This window comes from Carcharodon carcharias, chromosome 5 (genome assembly GCF_017639515.1).
Source record: "Carcharodon carcharias isolate sCarCar2 chromosome 5, sCarCar2.pri, whole genome shotgun sequence".
Taxonomy (NCBI): Eukaryota; Metazoa; Chordata; class Chondrichthyes; order Lamniformes; family Lamnidae; genus Carcharodon; species Carcharodon carcharias.
Genome location: NC_054471.1, coordinates 42,819,079 through 42,836,560, shown reverse-complemented (window position 1 = coordinate 42,836,560; position 17,482 = coordinate 42,819,079). Strand labels below are relative to the sequence as shown.

Sequence of the window (17,482 nt, the reverse complement as noted above, 5' to 3'; positions counted from 1 at the left end):
TGTCATTGATTATCAGGGGGTCACAGTAAGCGAAGCTGCACCTATCTCTCTGGTATATACCTCAGTTTTCTGTTGTGACACTGAGGAAAGAATAGAACTACTCCGAGTGAATTAGGCAAGCTGTGGTTGGGGGTGCAGGAGTGCAGAATGGGGGAGTACAGATGTTATAAATACTGTGCAACAAGAAACCACATTGGCACCAAATTTCCACTTATTCTGCAATTGTGCTGACACTGAAAACATGTTTGATGTTTTTAATAAATGCTTATTTTTATTTATTTGGCTAATTCATTCAAAGAGCCAACGTATGCACAATGCAGATAGATGGGAACACCACCACCTGGAAGCTCCCCTCTGAGCCACTCACATTCCCGACTTGGATATATATCACTGTTCCTTCACTGTAGCTGGGTCAAAATCTTGGAACTCACTCCCTAACAGCACTGTGGGTGTACCTACACCACATGGACTGCAGCTCATCACACCTTCTCAAGGGCAATTAGGGATGGTCAATAAATGCTGGCCTAGCTAGTGATGGCCACATTGCATGAAAAAAAAAATGGGCTGATTGGCCTCCTTTTATACTTGATGACTCTATATCCAATTAAGAGTGTTAAATTTCTCCTTCTAAAAAAAACACACAGCCAATTCACATCTGACAATTCATATTTACCAAACAAACAGCATGCCACCAGAACAGAATAGGCAAGAAAGAAAGCACTTGCATTTAGATAGTACCTTTCCTAGCCTAAGTGCTCTTCAGCCAAAGAATAATTTTGATGAATACCTACTTGTATTTTATAAAGCACCTTTAATATCGTAAAACCTCCCCACGCATTTCATATTATCATAAAAAGATTTGCCACTGAGCCACATGGTGACACTCTGGCGTTGATGACCAAAAGCTTGGTCAAAGAAATAGGTCTTAAGGGTATTAAAAAAGGAGGAAAGAGAAGCAAAGGTTTAGGGTGGGAATTCCAGAGTTTAGAGTATTGGCAAGTGCCAATAGAAGATTGATTAAAATCAAGAGCCCAGAATTAGAGGAGCACTGATCTCTCAGAGGGTCGTGGGACTCGAAGAGATTGCAGAGATCAGGATGGGCAAGGGTACGAAGGGATTTGAAAACAAGAATCAGCATCTTAAAAATCAAGGTGCTCCTTAACCAGGAGCCAATGTAGGTCCATGAGGACGGAGATTACAGTGTGGGAAGCTGGCCAGTAGCGTGTTGGAGGTAACAAGGGCACGTGAGAGGGTTTCAGCAAAGATGAGCTGAGTCAGAGGCAGAATCAGGCAATGACAGAGGTGAAAAGAGGTGATCTTAGCAATGGAGCAGACATGTGGTAGAAGTTTATCTTGGAGTCAGACATGACCCCAAAGTCCTGAGCAGGCTGGCCCAACCTCAGACATTTGTCTTTGACTTAGAGAAGTGTAGTCACTGCTATAATGTAGGAAACACAGCAACCAATTTTCACACAGCAAGTTCCCACGAGCAGCAGTGAAATATCCTGTTTTACTGATGCTGGTTGAGAGAATGCCAGGGCTCCTTTTTGAAATATTTCACATCTGTCGCAAGGGACTGGACTCAGTATAGCATCTCACCCGAAAGCACCTCCAACAGCACAGCACTCCCTCAGCATGTCAGGGAAATATCAGCCTTGATCACCTACTTAAATAATGAGGCCCACAACCTTTCAACTGAGAGGTAAGAGTGATGCCACGGCTGACAATTGTATTCTCTTTTCTTATATCTTATAAGTTAGGTTTATAAATAGGGTTGGTTGTCCTATCTTTGTTCCCCTAAATAGTCCCCTCCCACCCCACCCTCCGCCCAGCACAGGGACCAAATTGCCTCCCATGTTTTTGTTGTGTGGATGCTTTTCCTGCAGAATGCAGGTATCAAACTATCAGTCTCCTGACATAGAAAGTCACAAGATCCTGACACCCTTTTTAACAAAACATCTCAGAAACGGTTAACAGAGCTGGGAAGCACAAAACAGTACTACCTGCACAGCTGCATGCTACTGTTGGTCTCATCCACAGCTTTCGTGTTGAATTGCAGCTGAAAGTGAATCGTTAAATAAGATGAAAATTACTTGCTCCCAAATGCACTTAAAATTAATGAAAAGCATTTAAGTGCAATTACCATTCTTGCTCAAGCATCACAAATCTTAAGAAACTGAGGGCTTGAGAGAATTACTACTGCAAACGCCACTCAAAAATAAATGTAGCAGGCACAAATGATTAAACAATAAAATCCAGCACAACAAAAGACTTGAACATTATAAGAGACTGCTTTCCTTAGGAAAGCATTTTCTGTTTGCTGCTATGAATTGCTGCCAGGAGCTAGGCCAGCACTGTCAACATGCACCAAGTAATGAGTGCGCACTGGGTTCCCAGCTGATGCTGGTGCAGGGACATGAGAGCCTAAAGGCCAGAAACCCAGTTAGGATATTCTCAGGAGCTTCACTATGCTCCCACACACTCCCCTCGCCACACATCAAATGTAAAGCTCAACCACACTCCCCAATTTAAACCTGTAGACGCATTTGTTCCCAGCTTCCAGGGACAAACAGGAACACAACCTTGGGAGTGATTAGCGCTGGCTTCTTCATTCAGCATGTTCTTTAGCATGTCAATTTGCATATGCAGATTCTTACACGCTCTCCATCGAAAGCTGTAATGAAAACACTTCCCATGGAAATTCGCTGGAAAAACGGCTGCTTTTATCTGCAAAAATTCCCAGTCATGCTACCAGTGGCACCCCCATCAACATTAATCTGGACAATGGCCTATCGTAGCTTCCCGAGGTGGTAACATTTCCAGACAAAATTAATCAAAATGTTTTTGATTAACAGAAATGGTTATTTCTACCGCTTAAATATCTAATATCTATAGCAAGATCTATAATCAAATAATGGTTAAGTTTATTGACCGAGTTGCCCTTTGCTTCTTTTCAAGTTTTCATTCAAGTTTTTACTCAGAAACCTGAGCTTTTCCCAAACAGCCTGGCCTTTCACGTGATCACTTTTGCCCACAGTTGGGATCCTGTCATGCGAGTGCGAATCACGCAGTCTGAGCACGCGCAGCACACAATTTCTCCAGGTTGTTCCCTTGTATTTTAATCAACTGAGCTGCTGGAAGATTTTTCTTTGGTTTTGAGCAATTTCAGCTCAGTTATTTTCCAATATTATCTGATTAAAAACTAATGGATCAATCGCAAAAGCTTTATTCAGTTTACAGTCAGTCATACAGTGTTTGTTGACTGCGACAAGAGGCCCAGATGAGAACAAGAGGCGGGAGCAGAGTAGACAACCCGGTCTACGGAGCCTGCTCCACCATTCAATACTGATCATGGCTGCTGATGATCCATTTTCCTTCCAGCTCTTCATATTCTTTGATTGCCTGAGGGGCCAATGATTTTCCTATCTCAGCTTCAAATATGATGGAGCACCATTGACTTTTTGGGGTAGAGAATTCCAAAGATGCGCAACCATTTTGAGAGGAGGTTTCTCCTTATCTCAGTCCTAAGTGATTGGCCCCTTAACCTGAGACTGTGCCTCCAGTCTTCTAGGTTCCCCAGCCAGCGGAATCAAACTCTCAGGGTCCACCCTATCAAGCCCCTTTAATGTTTCAAAAAGGTCGCCTCTAATTCTTCTAAAATCCAGAGAATATAAGCCCAATTTACTTAGCCCTTCTCCTCATTGGTCCCTGGGATGAGAGGATTGACCTATCTAGTGAACCTTTGCCCTGCTGCCAAGGCAAGTATATCCTTAGCGAAAACATGGAGACCAAAACTGCACACACTACTACAGCTTTGGTCTCACCATAGGAGGTACAATTTTTTAATGCTTTCACAGGATGTGAGCAGCACTGACAAGGCTAGCGTTTGTTGACCATCCCAAACTGCCCTTGAGAATGTGGTGGTGAGCTGCCTTCTTGAACCACTGCAGTCCATCTGGCGTAGCATGCAAAAAAGACTCAACTCAAAATCATTATTTAAAACACTCAACAGGGTAATAAAAGTGTCTATGGAGACCAAAGCAGAGTTCACATTTCAGGTCAAGACCTTCCGTCAGAATGGACTTGCTTTATGCAAGAATTTTATTCAGAATCTTGCAGGTTTCAATAAGATTGCCTCTCATTCTAAGCTCCAGGGAATATAAACTCAATTTACTCAACCTCTCATCCCAGGGATCAATTTAATGAACCTTTGCTGTGCCACCTCAAAACTCTTTCTTAAATGTGGGTCCCAAAATGGCACACAGTATTCCAGATGTGGTCTCACCAAAACCCTGTACAATTGTAGCAAGACCTCTCTATTCCCATACTCTAATCTCCTTGCAATAAAGGCCAACATGCCATTTGCTTGCTGTACTTGCATGCTAACTTCCTGTGTTCCTTGTACAAGCACATCCAAGTCTCTTTGAACATCAACACTTACAAATTTCACAACTTTTTAAAAAGAAATTCTGCTTTTCTATTCTTATGACTAATGTGAATACCTTCACACTTCCCTACATTATACTCCACCTTCCATCTTGTTGCCCACTTACTTAACCTCTCTATATCTCTTTACAGCCTCTGTGTCCTCCTCACAGCTTATCTTTCCATCTAGTTTGGTATCATCAGCAAACTTACTCTCTGCCTTTTCATCCAAGTCATTGATATAGACTGCAAAGGGCTGAAGTCCCAGCACGGATCCTTGTGGAACTCCACTATCAAACTTTTTGGAGTCCCTTTGCTGGTTTCTAAATACATTCAATCCTCAGAATTGCTACTATTTTTTGCAACATCACAAGTCTCTTCTTTTAATGTAATACTATTCCTAAGTTCCTGAATGAGCCACAAATGGATCTTTTTTGCTGAGTTTGAGAGAAACTAAGAGTCTGAGGCAGAGAGTGGAGAGTCAGCTGTAGCCCCCCCAATTGCCAACATTGCTTGAGATCAGCTAACTCAACATGGACTAGGGGTCAAATCCAGCACAGTTCTGGTCTGGGAGGCTAAGCTAGGCTAATCTCTGGACATATTCACTGAGCCAGCCATTGGGACAGCTATGTAAATCCGAAATTGGAAATAAAAAGGAAGATCAATGGTTCCAAGTAATATGATAATCCACCAATGTAGAACATGACAGCAGAATCAGGGAGGCCACACAGTGTGTCACCTCCTAAACCACTGTGGCCAATCTCAGCCACACTGCCCGGTGTCCCTCGCCACTGGAACAAAGAGATCTTTGAAAGCAGAGCAAGATTACAAAGTTCAAGGAAACATTTCCTTTATGTTACATCATCAGACACTTGGACGATGGTGTTGTTGTATTTGTTGGAGATGTGAAGGACTGTGGAAAACAGACCGATTCATCCCCACAAAGGGGATAATCTTTGGAAAGGACGGGATTGGTTTCGGAGAGATCATTTAACCCCATTCATTTCCCTCACCTCCAAATACTCATATTAAAATATAAATCATGAAGAAATATGTTAACTTTGAAGTACACTCAAGGCATCCATAGGATGTGGGCGTCATGCATCTGTAATCTCCTTTGAGACAGCTGCTTAGATACGCTAATTAATACATTTTGTCACGATTCACTGAATATCAAGCCCCACTGTTCACCGAGCCACGACAAAGGAGAAAAGTTTGACCAAACCACCAGATTGCCCCAATTCTACCCAACTATTTAATTTAGGTTAACTGAATATGAGCACCAGGTTTGTAAACTTAAGTCAATAACAGTTTATTGAACAAACTGTCGTTAACCAGTGGCAAAAGAAAGAAACATGAACTGCTAATTTCTAACACTATCACTTAAATTCTACACACAGATACACACAAAAAAATCCAAAGTACAGGATGCGATGGGCTGATTTTGATTTTTTTTTAATATTTGTTTGTGGGATGTGGGCGTCACTGGCTAGGCCAAAATTTATTGCCCATCCCCAATTGCCCTTGCTCAAAGGTCATTTTTGAGAGTCAGTCACATTGGTGTGGGTCTGGGGTCTCATGTAGGCCAGACCATGTGAAGACAGCAGATTTCCTTCCCTAAAAGGATATCAGTGAACCAGATGGGTTTTTACGACAATCGACAGTGGTTTCATGGTCATCATTAGACTTTTAATTCCAGATCTTTATTTAATTTGATGTTGTAGGATTTGAACCTGAGACAGACAGACATGAGGAGAAAAAGCCAACTAGCTATTATTGTGGAATTACTGGAATCTTCCAGACACAGGAAAAATTGGTTTTAGGTCTTGTTCCTTTCAAGCTAGGAGCTATTCTGCTGCACTGCCCTCACATAAAAACCTGGTCACCTGGTCAGGAGCCAATTAAAACATTGTTGCCAGGCAGCTCCCTTGGTCAAGGACTCTTTTCCAGCACCATCCTGTCTTTCATGGCACAACCTGTTCCAGCATAATATCTCATCCTATTCCAGTGGCCATGTCATTCAAACTGCAGCCATTGTAATTTTAATCCACAGTCCAACAGAAATGAAATGTTCCTTACAATTTTGGTAGGAAGAATGAGGAGACACAATACAAAGTGAAGGATACAATTCTCAGGGCTGCAGGAGCATGGAGACTTGTGGGTATATATGCACAAATCATTAACAGGTGGCAGGGCAGGTTGAAAAAGTGGTTAACAGGGCCTACAGGATCCTGGGCTTCATAAATAGGAGTATGGAGTACAAAAGCCTCAACTGCAGTATTATGGCCAATTCTGGGTGTCACACTAAAAATGGGGTGAAGGCATTAGAGTGCAGAAAAGATTTGCAAAGATAGTTCCTGGGATGAGGAACTTCAAGTTACGTGGATAGATTGGAAAAGCTGAGGTTGCTCTCCTCAGAGAATATGGAGGAGATTTTATAGAGGTGATCAAAATTATGAGTAGATAGGGAGAAACCAATCGCTTTGGCAGAATTGGTGAGAGCCAGAGGACACTGATTTAAGGCAAAAGAACCAAAGGTGAAAATGAGTAAATACATTTTTACACAGCGAGTGGTTACAATATGGGATGCACAACCAGAAAGTGTGGTGGAGGCAGATTCGATTGAGGCTATGGGGAAAAGGCAGGGCAGCAGGTCTAGTTGAGTTGCTTGTGAAGACAGCTGGCACAGACAGGATGGGCCCAATGGCCACCTTCTGTGCTGCATTCATTCTAAGATTATAAGACAGAGTGGTTTGCTAGGCCATTCCAGAGGACAACTAAAAGTCAACCATATTTCTGCAGGCCTGCTTTCATAGTGACCAGACCTAGCAAGGACAAAGGATTTCCTTCCTTAAAAGGATATTAGTGAACCAGATGAGTTTTTACAACAATCTAGTATTCTCATGGTCACCATTACTGATAATATCCATATTTAATTGGTTAAGTTAAATTCCGCAACTGCAATGGCGGGGTTTGAACTCATGTCTCTAGATCATTAGTCGAGGTCTCTGGATTACTAATACACTAACGCCACTTACCATCAGAATCCACTTAAAAACCAATCAGCATGCTTACCATGAAGTATAAATTGTTGTTCCCTTTTACATTTGGTACTCTTGCAAATTTGTACTAGACAAAGAGCTTTGACAACATGTCTTTTTTCAGCAATACTCAAGTTCTGTACTACCAAACAACTGCTAATACACTAACAACTACTACTTCACTACTGTGCTGCTTTCATATCAGATAAATCTGTTTTGTGGAGAGGAAAACAAAAACTAATTTTAAAAAGTCAACATCTTAGGCACTTTTTTTCATGGCTTTTCAGACATTTTTTTGAAAAATTGTCATCCTTGGCACAGAGCCACAGTCAGTTCTTCTAAGATAGCAAATGCACAAATCAGGGAGGAAGCCTATAGAGTTAGAAGCAGACCCATGCAAAACGCCGCTTCCTACGGATGTTATTCTGAAACCCAAACCACAATATGAATGTCCAAGTCTCGGGCACATTCTTATGAGACAGAGACGCCTAGTAGCTCTGATGGTTTCATCTTTAATCCTTTGCATAAGTATCCAAATCAGAAGGTTGGGGGCGTGGGGGAGGGGGGTGTGTGGGGAGAAACATTTGTCTGTCAGTCCGTCCGTCAAGCTCTATGGAACAGAATAATTAAAACACAGTAAATAAACAATACTACTCAGAAAATCTCCTTCTTACTGAACGGACTGGGGTGAGCAAGTCTATTAGCAAGTCCGCTGACATACACTCCCACTCAGTCAGTCAATCATTTCATAAATAGTGCCACCACTGATCTCGACTCAAGCTATGAACTTGCTGTCTTCCCTGTGCTTTGAAATATGCTGGCACAGGCTGATTCCTCAATTGGATCATATGTCAGATGTGCAGGAATGACCTCGCTCTATTTGCCTGGACAGTGGCATCAAAACTGGGTTCAAATCCAAAGCTGAGCTGACAGACACAGGCTTCACCCCCACCACCACCCCCACGGAGTTACAGCTCTCAGCTGGTTCATCTGCCACGACAGCATCAGGCACCTGAAAAGGATGAAAAGATGCCCAGTCTAGGAGGAAGAGGAAATAAGCCACAGCTCTGACTCAGGGTGATTACGTGGACTGAGAGGAGAAGCAATTCTCTGTTGTTCGTGATTCAACATATCAGGGGAGATCAGAGGAAATAAAAACAAAGTACAAAAATTTCAAGCAGCAGCATTTTTCCTCTAAATTTTAATTTGGTGATTATAGAAGCAATTAGTGATCAAAAACTATGCTTTAACCAAAAGTAGAAGGTTCAAATTCAGACAGTAAATAACTGTTCTTGTGGAAAATTGTGTTTGCAAATGTACGCCTTGATCTAGAGAACCTTTTATTCCAACGACATGAGCAGGCCCCAAATCACCACTCTCGCAGATGGTTCTTCGGAAGCTAGCTGAAAAAGCAACATTGGCAGAGAAGGGGGCTGTAGGCATGCTGCTGCATTCTCTCTCTCACCCAAAGCAAAAGAGCACCCGTGTAAACCTGTGGCATGAAAAGCGGGGGATTATAAGGGAAAGGGAACTCTCTCCACGAGATTTAGACAAGCAGGCAACACTGAAGACATAAAAACAATTAACTTCAGACCTCGATTATAGCCCCCACTTCCTCTTTGACAGCTGGCAGTGTGGAATGGGCAAGTGCTGGTGTTTCTAGGGCCATGGGCTGGGAGGATAAAAATAGGAAGAATATAGATGGAGGGGTGCCTTTCTCCACAGCTGCTGGCTGGATGATGTACCAAGTGTTTTCTGCACCTTTGCTTCCATTCCTGAAGACAAACACTTGTATTTTGCAGGGAATGGTCACAGCCCTTCCACTCATCTCTCCCCTCCCATGCTCAAGCACGTACAATATGGTTCTACTTCATTAACAGGGTACGAAAAGTTTACATTAGGTCATTATTTCAGAAACAGAAAAATACAAAATGGTAATCTTGGACCAGTGAGGGAAGAGAGGTTGACAAACACTCATCAAACGAGATCGAAGGAATGGCATCTTCCATCAGGTGTAGTAGGTTGCCAGCTGAGGTTAACAGTGAAATAATGTCCACAATCCCCACCAATGGGTAAGTGTTACTTGCATGGTGCGTCCCCTCAGTCATGACTTGAAGATATGTTCTAGCTGTTATAATCCCAAAAGAAGGATATCACTGCAACTAGTGAGAACATTGCACAGTTTTACGATTAAGTTTTACTAATTTTTTCTTCTGAGTTTTGAGCCAAGGTCTCTGTCTCTTCTTTTCTATTTAATTTTCTATTTCCCTTATATTGATTGAAGCTGCTCAAAAAATTGTGCGTTCACATTTTGGAGGTGATGCGTGTCCTCTCTCTCTCCTCCAATTACAGGCAGGAGGGAGTTGTCCTGGGAGTCCTGCAGCATGGACTCCAGACGCCATGAAGTCTCATGGCATCAGGTCAAACATGAGCAAGGAAACCTCCTGCTGATTACTAAGTACCAGCCCCCCAACCTCAGCTGATGAATCAATGCTCCTCCATGTTAAACACCACTTGGAAGAAGCACTGAGGGTGGCAAGGGCACAGGTGGGGGACTTCAATGTCCATCACCAAGAGTGGCTCGGTAGCACCACTACTGACCGAGCTGGCCACTTCCTAAAGGGCAGAGCTGCTAGACTGAGTCTGAGCAGGTGGCGAGGGAACCGAGGGAAAAACATACTCATCCTTGCCAACCTGCTTGCCACATCTGTCCATGGCAGTATCAGTAGGAGTGACCACTACACAGTTATTTTGGAGATGTAGTCCCATCTCCACATTGAGAATACCCTCCATGGTGTTGCTTGGCACTACACCATGCTAACTAGGATAGATTTCGAACAGATCTAGCAACACAAGGTGGGCATCCATGAGGTGCTGTGGGCCATCAGCAGCAACAGAATTACACTCCACCACAATCTGTAACCTCATGGCCGTGCATGTCCCCAACTCTACTATTATCATCAAGCCAGGGGATCACCTGGTTCAATGAAGAGTGCAGGAGGGCATGCTAGGAGCAGCACCAGGCATACCTAAAAATGAGGTGTCAACCTGGTAATACAGGACTATTTGCATGCATAAGCAGCAAGTAATAGACAGAGCTAAGTGACCCCACAAGCAACGGATCAGATCTAAGCTCTGCAGTCCTGCCACATTCAGTAGTGAATGGTGGTGGACAATTAAACAATTCACTGGAGGAGGAGGCTCCACATATATCCCCATCCTTAATGCTGGAGGAGCCCAGCACATCAGTGCAAAATAAGGTTAAAGCATTTGCTACAATCCTCAGCCAGAAATACTGAGTGGATGATCCATCTCAGTCTCCTCCGGAGATACCCAGCTTCACAGAAGCCAGTCTTCAGTCAATTCGATTCACACCACGTGATATCAAAAAATGGCTGAAGGCACTGGATACTGCAAAGGCTATGGGCCCTGACAATATTCCAATAATAGTACTGAAGACTTGTGCTCCAGAACTTGCCACATCCCTAGCCAAGCTGTTCCAGTACAGCTACAACACTGGAATCCACCCGGCAATGTGGAAAATTGCCCAGGTATATCTTGTACACAAAAAGCAGGACAAATCCATCCCAGCCAATTACCACCCCATCAGGCTACTCTCAATCATAATTATGGGCGGGGTCATCAATAGTGCTATCAAGCAGCATTTGCTTTGCAATAACCTGCTCACTGATGCTCAATTTGGGTTCTGTCAGGGTTAATAAGCTTCTGACCTAATTACAGCCTTGGTTCAAACACAGACAAAAGAGCTGAACTCCAGAGGTGAGGTGAGAGTGACTGCCCTTGGCATCAAGGCAGCATTTAACTGACTGTGGCATCAAGGAGCTCTAGCAAAACTGGAGTCAATGAGAATCAGGGGAAAACCCTCCCCTGCTTGGAGTCGTACCTAGCACAAAGGAAGATGACTGTAGTTTAGGAGGTCAGTCATCTCAGCTCCAGGACATCACTGCAGGAGTTCCTCAGGGTAGTATCCTCGGCCCAACCATCTTCAACTGCTTCATCAATGACCTTCCTTCCATCATAAGGTCAGAAGTGGGGATGTTCACCGATGATTGCACAATGTTCAGCTCCATTTGTGGCTCCTCAGATACTGAAGCAGTCCATGTCCAAATGCAGCAAGAGCTGGACAATAGCCAGGCTTGGGCTGACCAGCAGCAAGTAACATACGCGCCACACAAGTGCCAGGCAGTTACCATCTCCAACAAAAGAGAATCTAACCTTCGCCTCTTAACATTCAATGGCATTACCATTGCAGAATCACCCACTAACAACATTCTGGGGGTTACCATTGACCAGAAACTCAACTGGACTAGCCATATAAGCACTATGGCTACAAGAGCAGGTCAGAGGCTAGGAATCCTGATTCCCCAAAACCTGCCCGCCATCTACAAGGCACAAGTCAGGAGTGTGATGGAATACTCTCCGCTTGCTTGGATGAGTGCAGCTACAACAACACTCAAGACGCTGGACACAGTACAGAAAAAAGATGCCTGCTTGATTTGCACCCCATCCACAATCATTCATTCCATCCGCCACCGCCGGATAGCGGCTGTGTATGCCATCTACTAGATACACTGCAAGAACTCATCAAGGCTCCTTAGACAGCACCTTCCAAACCCACAACTGCTACCATCTAAAAAGGGCAAGGGCAGCAGACATATGGGAACACCACCACCTAGACGTTTCCCTCCAAGCTACTCACCATCCTGACTTGGAAATATATCGCCGTTCCTTCACTGTCACTGGGTCAAAATCCTGGAACTCCCTCCCTGACAGCACTGTGGGTGCACCTACACCACATGGACTGCAGCAGTTCAAGGCAGCAGCAAGCTGGGATAGCAAAGAGGGACATAGAAGGTCACCGGGGTAGAACAGGGGGAGGAAATAGGAAAAAAAAACAGAAGTCTGCTTTAAAAACTGAAAAGGCATATCTGTATTTATACAGTGTCTTTTAAAAGCAACTTCAAATCGTTTATCCCCAAAGTCTCAAATGGCTATTATACAGAAAATAACAGGTTGCATAGATAACTTATTCAGCCAGATACATAGCAGCAGGCAAGCATGCAAAATGAGAAACCCCTGTAGCTTTGGAAATTGGTAGATATTGTGCACTCTACAATTTGGCAATCTTAAGATACAATTTAAATACACTCAGTGGTCTTGCACTCGGATTAATGCTTTTTGCATCCATTTTTGAAGGATATGAATTTTCTGAACCAAGTATGGGATTTCATCACTTGGAGCAAATTACAAGATGTAACACATCTCAGGGTTTAGAGAAAGCAATGCTTGCTCAGCCCATCAACAAAAATGTCAAAACACATTATGCCCAATGTCCTCTATAAATCCATACATTACAGTTCATGGGAATGCCTCATTGCACATTAGATAGCATGGTCAAATAAGGGGATGTGAACTGAGGTGATTTTTTTTTTTAAATTTCACCTAACACAATAATATATTTTTCACATAAACAATATCTGGTACTACAATATCTGCATCCATCCCATGGTACGGCAATATCTGCATCCATCCCATGGTACGGCAATATCTGCATCCATCCCATGGTACGGCAATATCTGCATCCATCCCATGGTACGGCAATATCTGCATCCATCCCATGGTACGGCAATATCTGCATCCATCCCATGGTACGGCAATATCTGCATCCATCCCATGGTACGGCAATATCTGCATCCATCCCATGGTACGGCAATATCTGCATCCATCCCATGGTACGGCAATATCTGCATCCATCCCATGGTACGGCAATATCTGCATCCATCCCATGGTACGGCAATATCTGCATCCATCCCATGGTACGGCAATATCTGCATCCATCCCATGGTACGGCAATATCTGCATCCATCCCATGGTACGGCAATATCTGCATCCATCCCATGGTACGGCAATATCTGCATCCATCCCATGGTACGGCAATATCTGCATCCATCCCATGGTACGGCAATATCTGCATCCATCCCATGGTACGGCAATATCTGCATCCATCCCATGGTACGGCAATATCTGCATCCATCCCATGGTATTGCACATACAGGGTATAAAGACCAACTGCAGTCTTCAGGAGTTAGAGATGAAACAGGAAATAAGTTGGACAACACCACACCGACTGAACTCATTCTCCATTTAAAGTCATAAGTGTCATATTATTCATATCAGTAGAGAAGGATGGGTAATGCACAAGAGAGGTGATTGAAATGATGATGGGATTCAATGGGGTGGGGTGCCTGCAAGAACAGGATCCTGGACAGGATTTTGAACCCCGCATAGCTTCAACTCCAACCACAACAAGAGAAGCAAATTCAGTTTATGATGGCTGGGAGCTGAATAGGGCTTCTGTGCTTGAGGAACTGAGAGTAATTCCTCTATCTAAGATCCAGTAATTTGACACCTGAGAAAGTCAGGTCTGCAGGACTGCAAGAGACTGTTGATAACTGGACACCAATCTGGAGGCTCGGAGATAGAGGGTGCTAAAATGGTAATGGCAGACCAACTGGCCAGTATACACACCAGCCGATTTCCTTTCCACTAAAATGGATTGTACATCAGGCAGGCAAACCACTACTGGTCATTTTGCATCTTTGCCAAAGTTGAATTTCATAGAATTCTTCCACTTGGTTTTAGGTGACCTAAGAATATCTTAGCAATAGGTGGTAACATTTGGATCAGCAGCTGGAAGCTTACTGATACTCTATATTTGCGACATACATAGCCTTAGTTCACTAAACCCAGAAGTAGACTGAACACCTGGAAGGTTGCTAAGTCTTTTGAATATGCCTTAAAATTTTCTGACTGGTGTCACCCTAATGGAAGATAGTGTGAACAACAACTAGTTATATTTATACAGCACCTTTAACATAATGAAACATTCCAAGGCTCTTCCTAGGAGCATTATAAAACAAAGTACGCCACCAAGCCACATAAGGAGATATTAACTCAGGTGACTAAGAGCTTAGTCTAAGAGGTAGGCTTTAGAAAGTGTCTTAAAAGGAGGAAAGTGAGGTAGAGAGGTGGGGAGATGTAGGGAGGGGATTCCAGAGCTTGGGACCTAGGCAACTGCAGGTACATTCACCAATGGTGGAGCAACCATGATTAGGAGTGCACAAGAGGTCAGAATTTAGGGAGCGCAAATATTGCAGAGGGTCGTGGGGCTGGAGGAGATTACTAAGAGAGGGAGAGGCGAGGCTATGGCAGGATTTAAAAACAGCTATGAGAATTTTAAAATCAGGGTGTTGCCTGGGAACAAAGAATCTTTTACACACTAGGTTGGTTTGGAGACTTAGTCTGTCACACACAAAAAAATAGAACTGAAAATGTGCAACATTTTAGAACATTCCAAAAATAAAACATTCTGCACTGGTTCAGGATGCATAATGGACGACTTCACCCTGAGCCTCCTTGTTTAACTTTCCACAGGGAGAGTCCTTGCCATCTAAACTGCTGGACTCGAGGACACACCCACTGTTCTATTCAACATCACACTCTCTGTAATTCTGTGTGTCAATGTTCAGGAGAGTTTTGGATTGCCTGCATTCTAAATCAGCATCACAGCATGGCCACGAAGTTCCAGACAGACTGCAAGGGCACATGCCATGTGACACTCTGCTGTATCTCAACTGCAAGCAAGGAAGCCCAATGCTAATGTGCAGCGAGATGAGAGATAAGTGAACAACAACAAATAAAACCACTGTATATCTGATCCTTTTGGTGGGTCATGCGAAACATTGCAACTATAGCTCTGGGACTTGAATCTCAACTCAAGCAGAAGAAAAGATAAAGGGTTTCATGCAGAAGAAAATCTTAAGTGGATAAGTGATGGGTAAAATTTAACCAAACTATCAAACACCATTGCAGCAAGTAGAAGGGTACTGTCTCATTCAGATAGATAGTTCAAGTTCCTGTAACCTTCATAAATTATCAGGAATTCAGCACTTTGGCTCTGGCCGCATCAGTGACAGAGTCACTTGGACTGCAAAGATCTCACACAAATGCAGTAAGGTGAACTGCTAAGATCCAAGGATATTGTCTCGGTAATTCAGTGTCAAGATTACGAGAATTGTGCCATGTCTGGCACTGCAGCCCATGCTGCACCCTTGGTCAGAAAAATGGTCTCTTGCTGCAATTGGCTAGGGAACAAATTCCAGCTACCCAACTAGAAAGCATAAGACCATCATCATCATCATCTCAACCCAAAAAAAAGGGACTAAAGGTCACAGGCTTGTTCCACACAATTTAGAAGAGACAATTAAAAAAAATAAACATGGTATACTAGGATTAAGATTCAAATCAAAATTCCTCCAAGAGCAAGTACTCTACTTCAACAATATTGCTTCCTGGTGGGCTATTAGGGTGGGGAGGTGGGGGTGCGAGAGTATCGGCTAAGAGAGGAATGATGGTGAGTGGCAGCTAACTGCTTCCTGTAGAGAGGAGACAGTGACAGCACGAGGTACCCTATGCTACTGCTGCTATTCTTCAAGCAGATGGTCACAGAGTCGTGATCGACAGGTTCCCAGCTCGATGAAACAATGGAAAAAGAGAAGCGCATTAAACACACAGTTAAGAAAAGCAGTAATACCGAGCATTTTTATGCACCAAGTGGGTGTGAGCTCTTCACCAGCATCGTCACATAGCTGTACACATGAATAAGTATACAATTTAACACATACAAGAACATTCATTACATAATGCATCGTACACTTGAAATAGCAGCCCATCAGGGCTAGCAAAAAGACTTTACACAATGAACAGGTTTTTGTGGACTGCGCAGGTACTGCATGATCAGGCAGGCAATTTCCAACTGGACATGGTTATCAAGTTGAAAGATTTTCTGAGTTGAAATCATTGAAATATTGCATTAGTCATCAGAGAGGCTTTGTAATTATATCATTAATCATTGGAAACATTCAAGTCGTGACATAAATCTGGGCAATGGCTGTGTTAAACAATGCAATCTTCTCTATGACCCAATTACAAAGCAAAGAAATGCCAAAAGCTAAAAAACAATTTGATGTGCCAAAGGGCTGCAAAAGCACTCTGTTCCAGTAAAGCACACAAAAGGCTGCTAGCTCCTCCAATTGATCCCACTCCATTACCAGTTCAGTGCTCTGATTACAGTAAAGTGCAGTGGTTCACTTACAATATATTCATCTGGAGAACTTTCAGCAGTACAGCTCTAGATTTAGTCCATCCAAACTCTGGCTGAAAAAGCACTAAATTATAGAACCATCAATTGAATTACTGATCATCATACCTCTTAAAAAGAGAACACTCCAACCCAATTCAATGGCAACCAAGGCCATGAAGAGTGAGAATGGGAAGAGGGTCTACTTCGGTAGCTCTTCCAAACCACCAGAACAGGCATGAAGGCTGAATGGTCTCCTGATGGTGATGTTACAGAATAAAGCAAAGATAGCTCTGCTTTCAAAAGCAGGGCATCATCTCCGGAAGATGGGGAGGAAGGAGGAGGAGGAGTGAAGGGTTCAGCATTACTGGATAGGCCAACATTTATTGCCCATCCCTAATTGCTTTGAACTGAGTGGCTTGCTAGGCCATTTCAGAGGACATTTAAAGAGTCAACCACATTGCTGCAGATCTGTGTAGGCTAGACCAGGTGAGGACAGCAGGTTTCCTTCTATAAAAGGACATTAGCGAACCAGATGGGTTTTTAATGGCAATGATGCTTTTTTAAAAACAAAATCCACCATCTGACAGATTCGAACCCACGTCCCCAGAGCATTATCCGCGGTCTGTCGATTACCAGTCCAGGAACAATACAACTACGCTACCACCTCCCCAGTCTTAAGTTGCATGTTAATTATGGGTGGCCTTGCTCATTGATGACATGGCCCTGCATCAGACTGCCTGCCAGGGCATAGGTGGTCAGTTTCACCCCCATCAGTTGGTGCACTTTGGCAGTAAAATGTTGGTGGGGGGGTACAACTAAACAGCCACAGTGGAGCGCGACCTGCTCTTGATTT

At 43.4% G+C, this 17,482-nt stretch overlaps 1 protein-coding gene across 6 annotated transcripts in view; it reads right to left on the bottom strand.

Annotated features, from left to right (window-relative positions):
- The window catches only part of LOC121277929 (tyrosine-protein kinase Fyn), a 298,435-nt gene that overhangs the window by 227,554 nt on the left and 53,399 nt on the right, over window positions 1-17,482 (bottom strand). Inside the window, exon 1 of one of the 6 annotated variants that reach the window (XM_041187794.1) lies at window positions 2,004-2,025. The exons of the other annotated variants lie outside the window; for them this stretch is intronic. The gene's annotated coding sequence lies outside the window, so the exon portion shown is untranslated. Of the gene's footprint in view, window positions 1-2,003; window positions 2,026-17,482 lie in introns of those variants that run through there. 6 annotated transcript variants of the gene reach the window in all.